This window comes from Delphinus delphis, chromosome 2 (genome assembly GCF_949987515.2).
Source record: "Delphinus delphis chromosome 2, mDelDel1.2, whole genome shotgun sequence".
Lineage (NCBI taxonomy): Eukaryota > Metazoa > Chordata > Mammalia > Artiodactyla > Delphinidae > Delphinus > Delphinus delphis.
The window spans coordinates 80164552-80183165 of NC_082684.1; the positions used below are offsets into that span (position 1 = coordinate 80164552).

The window sequence follows — 18614 nt, forward strand, 5'->3', positions numbered from 1 at the left end:
ATCAGAACTTTATTAAAGTTCTCAACACTGCCTGCCAGCTCAGGTGTCTTACCAGCTACACAATTATTTCAGGTTTCTACTATTTTCCTCAAGCCCATACTCCACAGCCTCTCTTCTCAAAGAATATGCTCAACTTCTAATTCTGCCAAGTTTATGGGCATCTCATTATCTTCACCTCTCAAATCTTAATCTAAGAAGATTCTATCCTCTAACTTAAGGCAGGAAATGGCTACCTAGACCACAGATCCCCCGCCTAGCCCCACCCCAGTCCCTAATTCCCTCAAAGACTTCAGTCATAGTTCAGATGGGACATTTATCTTTAGCCTCAGCTTTCAGCAGCATATTGATATTTTTCTTCCTTTCTAACTTTAAATGTCCTCTACCTTCTGCATCACCACTCCACTTAGCTTCACAGATAAGGTATTTGAAAGAATGGTGTCTATTACTTCACCTACGTTACCATCTCTTTATTTCTGAGACACATTGCGATATGGCTTCTGATACCATTAGTCCAAAAAAAAAAAAAAGCCTCACCACTGTGGTAAGTACATTGGATGCTTTTCAGTTATTGCCCTGACTATAATAGAATTGGAAAAAATTAATCATTCAGTTCTTGAAGATCATGCTTACTTTGGGCTCTATGACCAGAGTTGTCAGTCTTTCCTGGTTTTTTTCCTACTTCTGTGTCCTATGGCCTCCTCTACTCATCTTTACATGCTCCTCAGTTTCTGTTTATTTCTTCTCACCATATAAGTCACTCTTAAATGAACTCATCCATTTCTGTGGCTTAATAAACTAACTGATTTCACAAGTATATTTATTGAGCACTCTGTGTCAGTGAGCTACAAACCTGCATCCCTAGTCCTGACCTCTTTTCTGGCCTCCAAACCCATATTCATATCACAGTCATTCTAGTTCATAACAACATAAAAAGAGCCAACAGGCCCCTCAAGTTAGTAGGTCCCTGATGAATGTAGGCACAGAATAAAGAATCGCTGACTACTAAAGGAATTGATGAATTTCCCCTGAATCATCCTAGGAATTGCAGAAGACTCAAAATCAGAAGAAACTCCATACCTGTGAAAGAGAGGGGAAAACTATATAAATACATGTTTAGTTGTGATTAAATAAGCCTTCAAATGAACACTAGGTGCATATTTTAGAGCCTTGCATCTAAACATAGGTCAATTCCTAGTTCCTCCTCCTGCCAGCTAGGTAACCATAGATAAAGTATTTCATTTACTCATTCAACAACAACAAAAAATGGATAATCATACCTACCTTGTAGAGTTTTGTGAATATAAAATGAGAACTAATATGTGGAGTTCACCTAACACACTGTGCTGGTAATAAGCAGGTTCTCAGTAAATGGCATTTATAATTATTATAAGATTTCACCTATGTAATTCTGACGACTTGTTTTTAAACGACAAAATGAATCCTGACTATACTGGGTCCTTGAGAGCTTCAGAATGGAGTGAAAATTATTAAGCTTTTGGGAGAAAATGGTTAACTGGACAAACTAAGGTAAAGTGGAAGGAGAAATACCACTGGCTTTTGTTGGTTATTTGAGAATCTTAAGGCTTCTCTTTATTGTATTATTATAACACCCTATACTATAATAATATCTATTATTCTGTAGGATTTTATATAATAGTAGTAATAATAATGACGGTAATAATACCTTCTACTTATTGTGCACATCCCATGTGTCTTACCTTTTGTTTAGATTGTCCCTAATGCATGATAGAAACTACAAAGAGGTAGTGCTGTTACTTAGTATTTTATGAAAGAGAAAATTAAAGTTCAGAGTTGGATCAATGAGTTAATGCCACATTTAATAAATACAGGGGTAAGATTTTCATCTGGCTGTTCTGACTTAGAGCCTGTGCTTTTCCTACAATATATCACATTGCCTTGCTGACTCTTATGATTCTCTCACACATCTTTACTCCAGTTGAAGGACCTGATTCTGATAACTCTGTTGTTGACTATTTTAAACTGCGTGTGTGCTAGTGGACTGTAGCCAGGAGGCCGAGGTTCATTTGGGTCAAGGTCTAGTGGAGTCTCTGTCCTCTAGTCTAATCTGTTTCCAAACCCTCCTAACAACAGAGGCTGGATTGTTCCACTGGTTTTAATGTTCTCTTGTAGGCTTCTGAATCTTGTGCCCTATTGGCTCTAATTAACTAAGCCATGGAAATTCAAGAAATGAGGCCCTTCATCTTTTCCCCTATGACCAGTTCCAGCCTTTTCAGTGACAGAAAGCACCACCCTAGAGAGAGTGGTTCAGGATTACAGCATTAGTCTCTGTTCTGGGCCAGGACTGGCACAATAGCCTGGCCCCTAGCTCCAATAGAGGTTCTTAGACCTTGCTTCCTTGAAATTCTCCAGGGCACGTTTCTCCAGGTCCCCAGCTCTCTGAACCCTTCGTTTCCCTGATCTTTGCGTTTACTAGGCTTTGACCTCTCTGAACTATGGTGTCCTGAACTTACTTCTTGGCTAAAGCGTAGCAGCACACACACAGCTTAACCCTTTAGCTCCTAATCCATCACTCATTGACTACATGGGTCACAAATCCGACAGTTGAAACATCTCATTCAGAGTCTGAACTCTTTCATGGTTAAGAAATTTTTGTAATTTCTTTATGAAAATTAGAATTAAAATAATTATAAAACTGTATGGTGACTCAAAAACCTATGTATTAAAAAAGTCAACAAAATTGTAAATAAGTAACACATATTTATTTTTATAAGGTGTGTTTGATAGTCATTTTCAACATTTATGATAGCTAAAGTACAATAGAAAAACTGCAATTTTCCTGCGAGATCCTCATAGACATTTTCCATGCTAAGTACATAAGGATGTTTATGAAGTGTTCCATTAGTAGTCCCCTCTTTGTAAAATTAATAAGCAGATTTGAAAAGTTAATTAAAACATTTTATAAACATTTTATAACTAGCACTTATTGCAATATATGATTTTAAAACTTCTTTAGACATTTTAGATAACAAGACTACAAGAAGAAAGAGCTAAATTCTAATATCTATGAATGTGTAGTTCAGCTGACTTCTGAGAAATCCCTGCCTTCTGAAAAATCCCTATGAGTATAGAAATTTGATGACAAATGGCTGAAGATATATATTTTTAAAATCCCAGTTAACAACTACTTGTGTTCAAGAATATTCACTTCTGTTTAGCTTATAACAGTAAAACATAGAAAATAGTCTAAATGTCTAACACATAGGACATTTTACGTTTTCAAAGGAAATTTAGTATCAGTGATTTTTAATATATTATGTTCTTTGCATTTTCCAAGTTTTCTGTGAATAGCATAAAAAACACTGTGGGTAGATATTAAAACACAGTACCTAGCAATGAATTTTTTTTTCCAGTTTTGAGGGAAGGGATAGTAGAAGACTGTATAGCTATGATCTTATGTAGGAAGTCAAAACGAAAACAAAATCTATTTAGATCAAACAAAGACTAGGGTTTGTTAAAAATCATCTCCATTTGTACAACACATGTTTCATATAAAATTTCTCTACATACATATTTCAAACCCACCTAGTTATCTGGAATTTAGCCTGAAGTCAGCCAAGACTTAGAAGAAAGTTCTAAGATAGTCTCCATTGAGTGCCAAAATAGGCAAATTCTGACATGACTTAAAAGAAGCAGAAGAATAAGAGAAGTTCAGAAGTAGTGAAAAGGACGCATTATGGAAAAGTGATGAAAAAAATAACAGATGGTGTGGAGGTTGGTAGAATTCACTTGTTTTAAGTACAATAATACCCTGAATTTTCGATGGCTTTGGTGAGCTCTATACTGGCAGTGCAAGGTTTACTTGAATTTATGAAAAGGGTCCTTTCCTGTTGTTTCCAGGAACGCATATGATTTTAGATACTAGTAATATTGTAAGCATCGAACTACAGGTCAACTGTAAATTTTGTAAGTAACATGATTCACTGGAAGAATGCATATCACTGAGAAGCCTAGATCTTAAAAAATAAAAAATTAACCACAAAGAAAAAATAAAGCAGAACATTTGTTAAAATCATTTATGTTTACTTTTATAGAGGTTTTAAATCATCACCAACCCTGTTTACTTTGAAGCACATGTGACGCGGAACACCGTGCTATGTAGTATCCTGGTTGAATTAAAGCTTAGGATGCAAATATTAGCAACTGTGTGTCTTAAATGCCTCGTACCTATAGTGTAATGTGCATACATCTGTTTTATACACATGTAAAATATTAGCACATTTTTGAGCACATATTTTCATCTGGAAATGTGATAGGCTTCAAGAAGAATCTGGGTGTATAGGACAAAGAATGAGTGGAGGAAAAAGAGAGAGTTGAGAGGTAAGAATGAACATATTTTTTCTGGGAATTTTCACATGGAAGGTATAATATTATTTCCCTGCTGAGCTCTTGTCATCCTTTCTTTTTACTTCATAAACTCTTCAGTCTATTCTAGTTGAGTTTTCCTTTGAAGGCCACCCAGAAGCTCTGACCTGGCGGGCAATGGGGAGAACAGCTGACTTAAAGACTGTCTCAGAGAAATCTAAAACAATGTGACTTATACTGCAGCATTAGGGATTTGGGTCGTTTAAATGGTAAAGATTACCAGACACAGATCTGGAGTGTAAATAAGCTTTCAGATCTTCATTTACCTCTCAGCTCACCTTCTCTCATCATATTAGTATTAATGAAATGCTGTTCCTAACAGAGAAATGTTTTTAATGGCTTGATATAAGTTGATACCTTGCTCTTTGATTTATTTTTCTGAACATGATGATAGACGCAGTATTGAAAAATGCTTCAAAGTGCAGCCTCGGACGCCAGATGACCTGGGTTCAAATCCTGGCTTGACCACTGCTTAGCTGCGTTAAAAAAAAAAAAAATTAGCCTCTCCATCTCTCAGTTTACTTATGGAAGTAGAAATTATAAGGATAGTACGTATTTCACAGAGGACCTGTGCAAATGAGCTATTAAGTGTAAGGTGTTTGGGATGTAGAGGGTGCTCAATAAATACTGGCTATTATCATCATGTTATTCTGTTTTCCATTCTCTCCTCTGTTCACTTTCATGAACATATCATTCCAAGGATTAGAAATGCAGTCTGTGGCCACAAGTGTTTTACCTGTCTAGAAAGCATCTTGCAATGGTGACTTTCTCTTCATAGTTGATCTGAGCACCAGATAACCTGAGAATGTGTCAATGGTTAACATTCACATGGATAGAAATCTTTGGGGGCAAAAATTGAGAACTTGATTAGGTCAGAATATCCCAAGGAAATAAGACATTTGCCTTGCCTATGACTTCAGAGGAAGCTGACAGCCATTTTGAAGCCAGGCCCAATTTTTCCAGAAGGGGGAAGCCTCTTTGCTGACTCGTACCTGTAAGTTGTAGCTACTACTACTGGGAATCCATAGATTTGGGTCAAGAAAAGTGGTTTCTAACATTTATCTGGAGTGTCTAATAATACCTTTTAGTTTTTATGACATTATTGTTTTCATTATCTGTCTCAGAATTTATTTTTAAAATCTTTTCTATTATCATTAAGAATAATCACAAGATAAAATGATCTGTGTCATAATCTCAGAACTATTTCTAGCATGTTTGGACTGTAAAGGAAGGATGAGGAGATAGAAGCTAATATTTATGGGGGGTGTATGTGTGATTATGTGCCACCCAATCCATTTAATCTTCATAACAATTTGATGAGGGAACTCTGAGGGTCAGAGAGATGAACTGACTTGCCTAAGGTCTTCCAACTCATAACTGGTCAAGCACAATCAGGTCTGCAGGACCCTGAATTCTCTTTTCAGCTCACCTTCTACACCATTAGCCAACCCATTTACAAGTCCTGAGTCCTAGATCTTCAAAAGTCATAAATCCAACTACTTCTCACCACCCCCATTGCTACTCTACTTGTCCAAGCCTCCATCATCTCTTGCTTACATTGTTGTAAGAAGCTCTTGGCTGGTCTCTCTTCTCTTCTTTTGCCCTGTTAAAGTCTGTCCAGCACAGAGTGACAGAAGAATCTTGATCAGAACAAAACCCAGAGCCTTTATGCTGGCCTGGAACATCCTACATGATTCAGCTCTGCTAAGTCCCTGACTTCATCTCCTGTAACTCTGTATCTCAAATGGTTGGTCTCTTTGTGTTCATTCTAACATATTCACTTTTTATAAACAATACTTTGATTTGCAGCAATGGGAATTGAAATCTAAACCTATGAAAAATGTACAAAGGCTTGATTTCTGATATCAGAAGAAGACGGGATGGGGATGATAAATTCATGTGTGGTGGGGTAGAAGAGAGAAACATATTTCCTGCACCTTAAAAGACGGGCTATGAAGAATGGTGGGAATGGATTCTGCTAGCCTTAAGACAGAAACAGAAAGATATAACATTTTAATCCTTGTATTCTATAACTATTGAGTCTCCTATAAAAATGCATTACTTCTTTCTCACTTAATTCAGGTCTGTAGTCAAATGGCATCATTAGAGAGGACTTCTCTCACCATTCTATCTAAAGAGTATGACTTGCCATTACTCTCAAGCCTCTTACCTGCTTCATTTTTCACCGCAATTTTACTTGATATTGCCTTAACTTGCTTACTTACTTTGTCTCATCCACTAAAACGTCAACTCCTTGAGGACAGGGATTTGTCCATCTTGCTCATAATGGATCCCCAGTACTTCGAAGAGTCCCTAGCACGTGGAAGTGATCAATACGTATTTGTTGAATGAATAAATGATCTGGAAGGAATTTGGAGTGGGAAATGGGAGAGACAACTGGGGAATCAAATACTTGATTTTATCTAGATGAGTTAAGGGAGTTGCTCAAGCTCAATATCTTGCTTTTGGGCAGAACTAAGACTAAAACCTACACCTTCTCAGTTCATAGTGCACTGATCTTTATACTTTAACAAGATACCTCTCTTTATAATAATTTAGTATATTAACTTAATAGCATACAAAGAAAAATTTCAAAAGCCTCTTTTGCAGTAAAAATATCATCCTTATTTTTAATAGTATTTAAATCTGGGGCTCATACTTCAATACTTAGGGTGACTTCATGATAGAATATGTCACAGAAAAAGGAAATAGAATATCCATGGCCCTCCCCAAAAGTATTTTCCCAAGAAACATTAATGTGAATAATGTATAATGTTATGGCCTCTCTATAATGGCAGGAGAATATGCAAGAGGTTATAGGGATGAATGAATTAACTTTTTATTGGTCTGGATTTTCTCTAGAGAGAGATTATAAACTAGTTTGATTATCGTCATCATCATCATTACTACTGTCCATTGAACACTTGTTCAGTACTAAGCGTTGCACTAGATACCTGACAAGTATTTGAATCTTTAATTCTCACAATAATTCCACATGCTCATTTTATAAGTATAGAAACCAAGGCTCAGAGAGGACACATTATACAGCTAGGAGGTGACAGAACTGTATTCAGATTGTTATCTGACTGCAAAGCTTTAATGCATCCCTCTATTTCATAAGATAAAAATAATTTCTTATATGTTCTCCATAGCACCTCAGTGCTAGCTATACCATGCATGCTTAAAATATTCAGAATAAAATTTAGAATTGGAAAGAACTTTAGAGATTATTTTTCCTAGGAAGGAATCTGTGACTCACCCTTTGGAATACAACTTTAAGGAATATCTTATTTCTTTAGAAGCAGAATTGGCCAGAGAACCAAGACCCCTTCGTTGTTGGTTGTTCTTTCACCATACCATGGCCCTTTTGTGTTGACTGGTATGAATATGATGCTCATAAGCATATTAAATTATAAATATAGTTTGGTATATGGGATTGTACCTTGAATCTGTAAATCATTTTCATTTAGTAGAATTCCAATTCAAATCCTTCTATCTTCCACACAGATTAACCAAGAAAGCTGAAGCTTAGTCTGAATCAGAAAAAAAATTTACTATAAAACTGTACCCTCATCACAAAAACTCACCCTTTGTATAACGGGTCAAATAATGCCAAGTATACTTACATGTTGCATACATATCTGCCTACATATTATACATAAGCATACACATATAATCTGGCAATACACACTATGTGATATAAGGATTATGTAAATCAGAGTGGTGAATAAATCCACTTAAATCCTTAGGTAAAATTAACATTACAGGAGAATTGTGTTGACATTCATAAGTTCATGTTTGCTTTCCAAAAATATTCATCCTGTAGATTGTAAGAAAAACTGGCCCCAACCAAAAGATTATATACCAGGTAGGGATACCAAAATGCAGTTCACACAAAGCAATTACAGTAAAAGCTGTGAGTTTTACTACTGCTTGGGGAATACTTTACACACTTACTTTTCCTCTATGAAAGAGACTTGCGCTAAGAAACCACTGCCTTCTCTATGCAAATGGAAAATGTGGGATACCTGAGGAAAGGGTAAAAATACAGTTTAATTTCAATGTGAGCCTGGTCAAGTAATTTTAGAAGTCAAGCTGATGTGGGAGAAAAGTAAAATAAAATCCTTCTCATTTCTGAACGGGCTCTCCTTAATGTTTTCTTCTTAGGGTATAATCTGATTCAGAGCAGGAACATACAGTACAGTTAACATTCAACTTTAATTGCAATGAGGTGACAACAGACTGGGTAATGAGTTGTTTATGAGTTGTAGATGTGTTTACAATGAGTTGACAATGTGTTGGATAAAGTGTTCTTCTAAAGTTGTAGATCTATTTACAGTGAGCCGTGGGGGGATGTTCATTAGTTGTCGATTTGTTTGTTTACATTGTTTTCGATTTGCAATTGCTATGAAACAAATTGCACGTTGATGAAGGATGATTGTTTGTGTGCCTTAATGATTTACTGTAGTAGCTTGTCTGAAAAAGTACTTAACCCAGCCTCATCTGTCAGTTTCTACTGCAAAAGCTCCAAGTCACAATAGTTTTATTAGCATAGCATGGACCATTTGTAAGTACATTATGCATCTAAGAAATCTCAGGACTTTGTATTCAGCCCATTGTATTCGGGCCAGCAGACCTGAACTGAATTCTTTCTGCTTGGTACACATTTATATCTTTTGACGTTATAACATGATTAATAGTTGGTTCTCAAACTGCCAGCTACAGAAAGAGTTCTACAAATCCTTTGTAACTCAAGGTACTGCTAATTTTTAACCTTACCTTTGATCCACTAATTTCTGTAAAAAAACCTTTTTTAAAAAGATCAGACTGATTTGAGGGTTATAATACAATTTTATAAAATATATTTTAACATATTGAGGGACAAAAGAGTAATATGCACCCTATATTTAAAAACACAATTTGCCAGTTCAATCTGCATCAATATGTATTATTTCTACATCTTGTGTGTTTCAATAGATTTTACTGATGGAAGGGAAGAAAAAAGAAACTGAACAGTACCCTCATCTTTACCATCTCAAAATTCACTTCATGTCCCCTTGTACATGTACTAGACCTATGTGTATTCATATAAGGGAGCTGATATACACTGAGCCTCATTTATATTCCATTCATACGTTATGATAAATAAAGTCATCTTTTAATAATTTGAATGGAAAAAGTTATGAGTCAGAATTCATGGGCCAAGCCTAACTAAAGCTGCAGTCTTCAAAGCATCAGGTATGAAATATTGTGGTTAATTCCTGAGATCATAAGAAGAAAAAGAACTGAAAAAATTAGAAGAGACAAAAGAAGCTACTAAAGTCAAGAAAAATATGAGTTTAATAAGTGGTAAATAATACTAATTTCAAGTTTCCAAAGTATATAACAATATCTTATTCACTCTACATAAAGGACACAAAGTAGTAGATTATTTTTATCCCCATTTTACATATAAAGCAACTGAGACCATAAGTCTATGTTTTTATGCAAAAACTGATTTTTAAATGCTGGCCTTAATTTTTAAAAATATGTAGAGCAAGTTCTTATGGAAAATCCTCATTTTATATATACAGCATATAATAGAAGCCCGATGACTTTTTGAAATCGGATATCTAGAAAGGACAGAACTGGATCGTAAACCCGAATGTTCTGATTCCAGTCTGGTGGTGTTATTGTCATTTCCTGTTCTATTTTGTTTTTATTATGTGAGAAGTAAAATCTCAAACCATGAGCCAACAATTTTTCTTGTTTAAGTCATAGATAGAGATCTAGTGTTTTATTTTTCCTCCTACTAGTATGTTATTATTTGCTACAATATATTTACCTCCGTTTGAGAGTTCTAACTTACGGAAAAATAAGGAAACTTGATGAAATCCCACAAAATTGATGTTCTCCTAAACTCTTGACCCTCACTTTTTAGAAGCACCCCAAATAGAAAGACTCAGTCTGGTTTCTATGCTTGTCCCTGAGAATCATGTTTTGCCTCCATACCTTCAGTCAGCTTTGTAGGCGTGGTTTTCCATGCTTAATAAGGAAAAGGAAGACATTTTAATTGTCTTAAAACTTTAATAGGTGTACCAATCAGTTATTTCTAAAGATATAATCCCAAAGATCCTACATGCTAAACACGGCTTTTTTTTTTTTTTTTTTTTGCGCGGTACGCGGGCCTCTCACTGTTGTGGCCTCTCCCGTTGAGGAGCACAGGCTCCGGACGCGCAGGCTCAGCGGCCATGGCTCACGGGCCCAGCCGCTCCGCAGCATGTGGAATCCTCCCGGACCAGGGCACGAACTCGCGTTCCCTGCATCAGCAGGCGGACTCTCAACCACTGTGCCACCAGGGAAGCCCCTAAACAGGGCTTTTGATTTCCATATAGAGGCCCTCATTTACTAGCATCAGTGGTGCCAAAGAAAACAGAAGAGATTACGATTTCCTCTCTCAATGTGCCATTTACCACTGTGAGCTTGAAAAAATAAATTCTTGCTGCTTTCCAACATGCTGACCCTAAAACAAATCTGTTATTGGAATCTAAAGAAAAGACACTGGACAAAGTGCTGAGGTGTTGCTTCCAGGGAGTCATGTTAGTCATGTTAGCATATTCATGTTGGAAAAGATTTCATCTTGGAGGCTTCTGTTCATCTATCCAGATACTTTGCAAGTAAAAATGCATGAAATTTAAACCAGCTTTTCACATGGCCATTTTTTATGGCAGGCCATTTTAGCGGTGTAACAGGGGTAGACACCTATAAATGTATAATGTGATGGATTCAATTGTAATGCAGCCTGGATACATATGGAGGTAGTGTTTGCCCTTCAGTGCAAATCCATTTTTATGTCAAAAGGAATCCATTGAAATTAATAGGGCATTATCCAAGCAATAAGTAATACTGTATATACAATGCAAAAAGTTTTAGCAGGAAGACAGATTTTCTCTAAATAATGTGAAAAATAACCATGCAAAGAAATAGTAAATTAATGCATTAAGAATAAAGCGTTAAGAAACAGTAAAGCTTTTAATATTTTTAGAACAAAATAGGCAGATAGATGACTGAGATTTCAACCTTTATTGGAATAATATCAACTAGCAAAATGTTTTATTTTCTAAACCCACGTTTATTTTGGACACTGGCATTCAGGTCACTTTTTAAAATGTTAGTGCACCAATGTCACTGTACATGTTTTCACTGTATAATGCAGTTTAACTTTACTGATCGAGAAATTATTTCATTCATTCATTTAAGAAATATTTTGGCATTCCTATCAAGTGTCAAAAAACATGTTAAGAAGAGGACAGAGTACTAAACACAAGAGACATGATCATTATGTTCATTGTATTAAAGGGTGAACTTTTCAGTTTCTGAATCTGATTTCTAAACTTTCCACTGAAGCATTATTTTTTAATATTGAATTATTTTTTAGTCTCTTGACTATTTTCATATTTCACCTTCTTATGCCCAGTGTTTCTTAATAATGATATGCTCTCATATTTTTGTTCTTAAAGTAACTTCTATCACGTTATCTAGGTTTTACTGTTGTGTGTGCTCAATTTTCTTTTTCCCATCCCCAAGAAGCATTTTCTTACCGTAAGGAAGATCACATGTTCAGCTCTCAGCTGGTACTCCATACATATTAATTTCTCTACCCCACCTCCAAGATGAACTACAATCTCTAAATTCTTCTTGGGCTTTATGGGATTGAGTGAAGAATCATTAAAGGGAGTTGGGAACTGGGGTTATATTTTTATACAGTCAGTAGTTCTTTACTTTCACTGTCAGTACAAAGTCATGACTGGCTATGTAGATCTGGAATGACCAGATCCAGGAGTGACTTGATTAAGAGAACTTGGCAAATGTTATCTACAGAAAGCAGGTGCTCAAGAAAAGGAGGGCGACAGACATGTAAGAATGGGAAAGGCCAGTGGCATGGCTGAGTATTGAGTCTAGCTTTCCATGTCTCAGAAAGGGACAAGGAGGAAGCATAGTCTTTTTCAGGAGATCCAAAGCATATGAGGAAAATCACAAAATATTAATTGGCACAAATAAGCGAGTTTGTGGACCCTGAACCTGAAGAATCAGTCAAAGAAAAGATGAATTCTCCCAATGTAGGTTGATAAGACATCCAGTGTCTCAGAGCTAGTGGAGCGTGGGAAGGAGGGACACTAGGAGTTAGGACCCCAAAGAACACATTCTAGGCAGTAGGACAATAGTTTATAGCTGAAGCTCACTAAATATTCTTCCTTTTAAACAAATTATACAGGCTGATGGGTATGATCTGAGGGTAGAAGGATATGCCTCATTTCCTTTCTCAAAGCTGAATGAGGACTCTTTCATAAGATGTGTGAGTTGACCATTACCTGGGCCTGGAATGTATTGGGGTCTTACTGGCTTTCTGAGCCTTGACCTCCAGGGCAGGTGCATTTAGAAATGAGGAGAATTGATATGAATATGTTCCGGCCTTGTTAACCTCCTGCAATTTGCCTAACCTACAATGTATTTTCAGCTATTTTGTTGTGGGATGATTGCTTTTTGGAACTTTAAACTACAAAATTTGTTGAACTAAATATCAAATACTTATTTGCAATCAATAAAACTTATTATGTAGTGGGTAAAGGATAAAATAGGTACAGCTTTATTTTTTTTGAAAGAGCAGTTATATCACCTGCACTCTTGTGATTGTGGCCCACTGACTGAATGATGGGACCACTGGCTGATTCAACCAATTCATGCTCAGCAAAGCCCTGATCACACTCTGCTCACACACAGACCTGTATTTGCTGCAGCTGTCAGACATTTCTAACAAGGCTGTAAAAGAAATTTATGTGGCACTTCCTACACTACATAGGACAATTGAAAAGAAAAATTATCCACTCCTAATAAAATGATGTTATACACATCCCCAAAATGTCCACGAGCAGTCCACAATGTGCAAGACAGATCCTTTGCATCAGTCTGGACAAAAAGTCAAGGATGAGTCATTTTGGAAAAAGGCAACTTGTTTTTTCATCTTAAAGTTAGAAATAGAAGTGATTTCCTGCTGGATGAGAATATGAGAAGTTTAATATGTGTGAAGGAAGAGAGGCAGGATTGAGCTCAAAGTCTCGCAATGGTCAGATTACCTGTTTATGGCACAGAGCTGTGGTTTTCAAAGTTATACTTAAGAGTTACCTGGAGATCTTGTAAAAATGAGGAATCCTCAGCTCCACTTTCAGTGATTCTGATTCAGTTGATCTGGACTTTGACTCAAGTATCTGCATTTTTGACAAAGCACTTCAGGTGCTGTTTTAAGGTAGATGGCTTGTGGGGTCATATTGTAAGAAACACTAACCTGGAGTCCTGGTGGAGTTGACCCTGGTTTCCACCCTTGAGCAGTGTGATACACACTCCTCACAGTGGTTTGAAGAAGTTTCCTGTAAGTCTCGTGAGTGGGTATTGGTGTAGAAATATTTCTAGTTCTGTCTTAGGAAGGGAGCCACTTGTAACCACACAAATCTTCCCAAGTGAGTCAACTGTTAAATTCTTTGTTGAAAATAGAGTGAGGCTTCAAGTGATAGCAAATCTGGATTAGAGAGAAAAAGATATATCGTCTTCCTCTTACAATAATGGAAACCTCAACAAGTACAAAAAAACAAAAAAGACAAATAGACTGTCAGGGATTTTATTGTGAGAAGAAAGATCTAGAAGTGGAACAGGCTATTTATTTGAATTTTCCTATACCCTTTAAATATAAGCTATTTCAATGTTACTTTTCAGAGACCATGACCTTTTAAGAAGTGAAAAGGTACCAAAATGCTATACGCTATATTGAAGCAGTTTATCAAAATGTCACCCAACAGTTGATGCCAATTGCTAACAAGATATTGTGTTTCCTTATTTAATTGGCCAGCTTACCTAATTATGGTTGTCTTTGGATATCTATTGATGGGCTCTTTCAGAGAAAAAAGAAAGCATCATTTGAGGCAATTTCATATAAATACATGAGAAAGGGAGATAAATTAAGGGAACACCCCCAATGAGAATTATTATTAGATAAAGAAATTTACCTGTTTGCATGGATTCCTAATTTACAGAAACACCTCCATAATGTATCTAACACAAACCTGGACAATTGCCAATTACCCACGCTGCTATACCTTCCAAAAGTTACCTTGGCATACAACTCAGCAGAAAAATAGAAAGTACCCTGGAAATTACTCACAAAATGTGAATACCACATGTCAGAGTCAGTGAGCTTTGGATGAACTATAAAGAGTTTTCATTATTTAAGTCTAGGGTCTATGAAAGCAAAGGAAACAGAAATATATCCAATAATGTGAGGCATCGGAACCAGGACATTTATAAGAAGGCTTAATCTATGGATGTAATTTAAAATATTGGGCCATGTTCAAGGTGTGATGTTAAAAACATTAGTCCTGGCTGTAGTAGTGATCACTCAGAGGTCAGGAAGAATACGATGTCAAACTTCCCGAGGTTTTTAGACAACGGACTTTTAATGAGTCCTTTCCCTTAAGCTTTCCTTTTTTCTTATGTGGACATGAAAGACAAAACCTTAACACACTCCACAATCAATGGAGAGTTTGCCCAGTGCCACTTACCTTAAATACTATATTAATTTTATTTATTACCCATAGGCTGAGGCCTTAGATAATTAAGTGGGCTTAGGTCAATACATCCTCTGTAAAAATGCTAATAAAGAATTCCAAATCACAGAGAATTAGACATAATGATGTCAAAACTCACTTCTCTAGATGCTATCACCAACATTGTTCAGCTTGGGAGATACAGAGAACATCAGAGGGTAGAAAATGATCTTAGGTTCTGTGTACAATGTACATTAGGTTTGGAGCACTTCCTAGAGAGGAAGTTTGGGTATGTCTATACTGGATGGTCCCATTAATTCTCAGGAGGTTTATACCCGGGCTTGTTTATACCCAACAAGAACAGTATCTGCAGGCAAAATGAATCTTGGAACCTTTAGGACATACCCAAGGAGTTACAAACCTCTTGAGAAGGACCTTCTGAGTACCAGACCCCACTTAATAAAATAGAAGGCTTTGGTGTACACTGCAAGCAACATGTCTTAGAAGTCTCATGTTTCTAATCCTCTGGATCACAAATCACTTGAGCTTTCATAGAGTAAATACTGGGTAAATATTCTGTGTTCCTCTAGCTTGCTGATTAATGCAGACTGGATTGGTCAGCTGGTCAGCTGTTTGATTTGTCTGATTTGTTTTAGAGCAGTCAAAAGCCCAGGTGAGATGAAGGAGTTTCATGTTCCGTGTAGAAACACATGACCAAAAGTCAGAAGACAAACTTGCCAAAACTTCTTGAGAATACTGTAACACTACCGTAGAAGGTGTCCATGGATTGATGTCTTAGGTTATTAAGGATAAACTTTAATCAAAGTAACATCTCTTAATCACTGAGTAGTACTTCTGCTTGAAAGTAACGATGAGAAAAATACTTAAGTAACACTTTAAAACCAGTTACCGAAACTCTGATTAGAAGTATAAGGTTGCTCCAAAGTGTCCTAAATATTAATATCTTGTGATAAAATTATTTAAAATGAAAACACAAAGAAAAAAAAAAAACCCATGGTGTGCCATGGTCAACTCCAGCGGCTAAGATGCATTTGGGCCACGTGAATGGTGTCCTACTGATTTGAGCAACCACAGTGACCCAGTTTATTTTGTTTCTGAAATATTTGTGGTGCTGAACCCTAAGAGAAAATTAAATGATGTTAACAAAACCAGTTAAAATTGTGCAGGGTGCTAAATTAACGATGTAACAAAACCAGCAACTGCCTGACTACATCCTGAGAGAGGGTAGAGGCATAAAGATTGGGCTTGAGACTATCAAACAGCCTATTACATCTTCCCTCATCTGGAAGGCATGACAGACAAAGAACTCACACTGAGACTTTCATCTAAAACTACCTAAAAATGCCAACTACTACTTTGGAGATCAGCATTTTGCTTGAACCTAAAATTCTTTGTTTCCCCCATGAGCATAACTACATGTAGGTTGCATTGTAAGAAAGAAATATTTATTCATTCATATATATATATTCATATATATATATAAAATGAGATGATCATTTACATAATTGTGGTTCTAAAAATGGTGAATTTATTCAAACTAGTTCTTTGAACGTGGGCTAGGTGCAAAAATGACAGTTCTATCTGGCTTTAGTAGTAAGATTCTGCATGGTGTTGCTTCTTTTCTAAAAATGTTGAAAAGAGCTAGTAGCTTACTTAATCATTTTCAAATATTCAAACTAACCATGAAAGCAGCTTCAGAACGAGCTATTAGAGAGAAAGTATAATATGATAAAAAATAACAATACAGTTAACTTGGCTTACCCAGTAGAATTCCAACCTCCTGCAGACCCTGGATGAAGGGGTATGAACAAGATGGTTTTTATAGAATAGGTGTGGAATGGTGTTATGGACTAAATTGTGTCCCCTCAAAATTCCTAAGTTGATATCCTAACCCCCAGTGTGACTACTTGGAGATAAGATCTTTAAGGAGGTAACTAAGGTTAAATGATGCCATAGGGCTTCCCTGGTGGCACAGTGGTTGGGAGTCCACCTGCCGATGCAGGGGACACGGGTTCGTGCCCCTGTCCGGGAAGATCCCACATGCCACAGAGCGGCTGGGCCCGTGAGCCATGGCCGCTGAGCCTGCGCGTCTGGAGCCTGTGCTCCGCAACGGGAGAGGCCACAGCAGTGAGAGGCCCGCGTACCGCAAAAAAAATAAAATGATGTCATAAGGGTGGGACCCTAATCTGATATGACTGGTGTCCTTATAAGAAGAGAGACATCAGAGATGTGCACACACAGAAAATAGACCATGTGATGACACAGATAAGTTGGCCATCTACAAGCCAAGGAAAGAGGTGTCAGGAGGAATCAAAACTCACTAAAGCTTGATCTTGGACTTTGAGCCTCCAGAATTGTGAAAAAATAAATTTCTGTTTAAGCCACCCAGTCTGTGGAATTTCGCAATGGCAGCCGAAGCCCAGTAGGATGGATTTCATGGGTGACTCCCATGTGTTTGCAAATGACCATGTTTTCCCCTTTTATCCTGTACATGGAACCTCACTGCCATGCCTTCCATTGTTCCCATGATATGCTTGGTGTGCATTTTTGGGGCCATTTGATAGCAGTTGACACTTCTGTCTTGTCTCCTGTTGTCCTCACATTGATTGTTTGAATCCCAAATTCCTAAGCAGCTACCATGATGGCCTGGGCTGTTTCCATAGGAGATATCCTGGGGAGATGGAAAAATGCCTTCTAACTTATGGTATACACTTTGACATCAGGACCACAATGAGGCTTCCCGGTGCTCTGTTTGTTTGTTTGAGACACTGAAGTGAGACATGCTTTTTCATTTGCCTTATTCTAGCCCACTTCTGCCCAGAACTCTGCCCCTAAAACCTGAATAAAATTGGAGTTTTATGTTTCCAACTTAAGATCCATCTCAGCATTGTGTTATAACCAAACAAAATACCACTCCAAAGCATTAACAAATATTTCAAGTCTTTTTTTAAAAAGTCAAGATATAATTGACGTATAATATATGTACACTATAATATGATATTTGTATGTATTGCCAACTGATCACCACGATAAGTCTAGTTAACATCTGTCACCACAGATTTACAAAATCTACTTTTCTTGTGATAAGTACTTTTAAGATCTACTTTTTCAGCAACTTTCACATGCAACAGTCTTATTAATTATAGTCACCATGCTGTACATTATATTCCCATGACTTATTTATTTTATAACTGTAAGTTTGTACCTTTTAACCTTTTCACCCATTTGCTCACTCCCACTTTTTCTTTTAGATTCCCAATGTAAGTGAAATTATGCAATATTTGTCTTTATCTGACTTACTTCACTAAGCATAATGCCCTCAAGGTCCATCTATGTTGTCCAAATGGGAAGATTTCTTTTTTTTATGGCTGAGTAATATTCCTTTTCGTGTGTGTACTTGTATATACAGCTCCTTTTCTGTATCCATTCATCCATTGATGGACACTGAGGTTATTTTCATAACTTGGCTATGGTAAATAATGCTGTAATAAATATGGGGCTGCCTATATTTTTTCAAATTAGTGTTTTTGTTGTCTTCGGATTAAATAACTAGAAGTAGAACTGTTGGATTACATAGTAGTTCTTTTTTTAATTTTTGAGGACCCTCCATACTGT

The 18614-nt window shown here is 36.7% G+C and overlaps 1 pseudogene; it reads left to right on the forward strand.

Annotated features, from left to right (window-relative positions):
- Positions 1–15269: 15269 nt before the first annotated feature.
- Positions 15270–15828, forward strand: LOC132418428 (COP9 signalosome complex subunit 5 pseudogene; annotated as a pseudogene).
- Positions 15829–18614: the final 2786 nt, after the last annotated feature.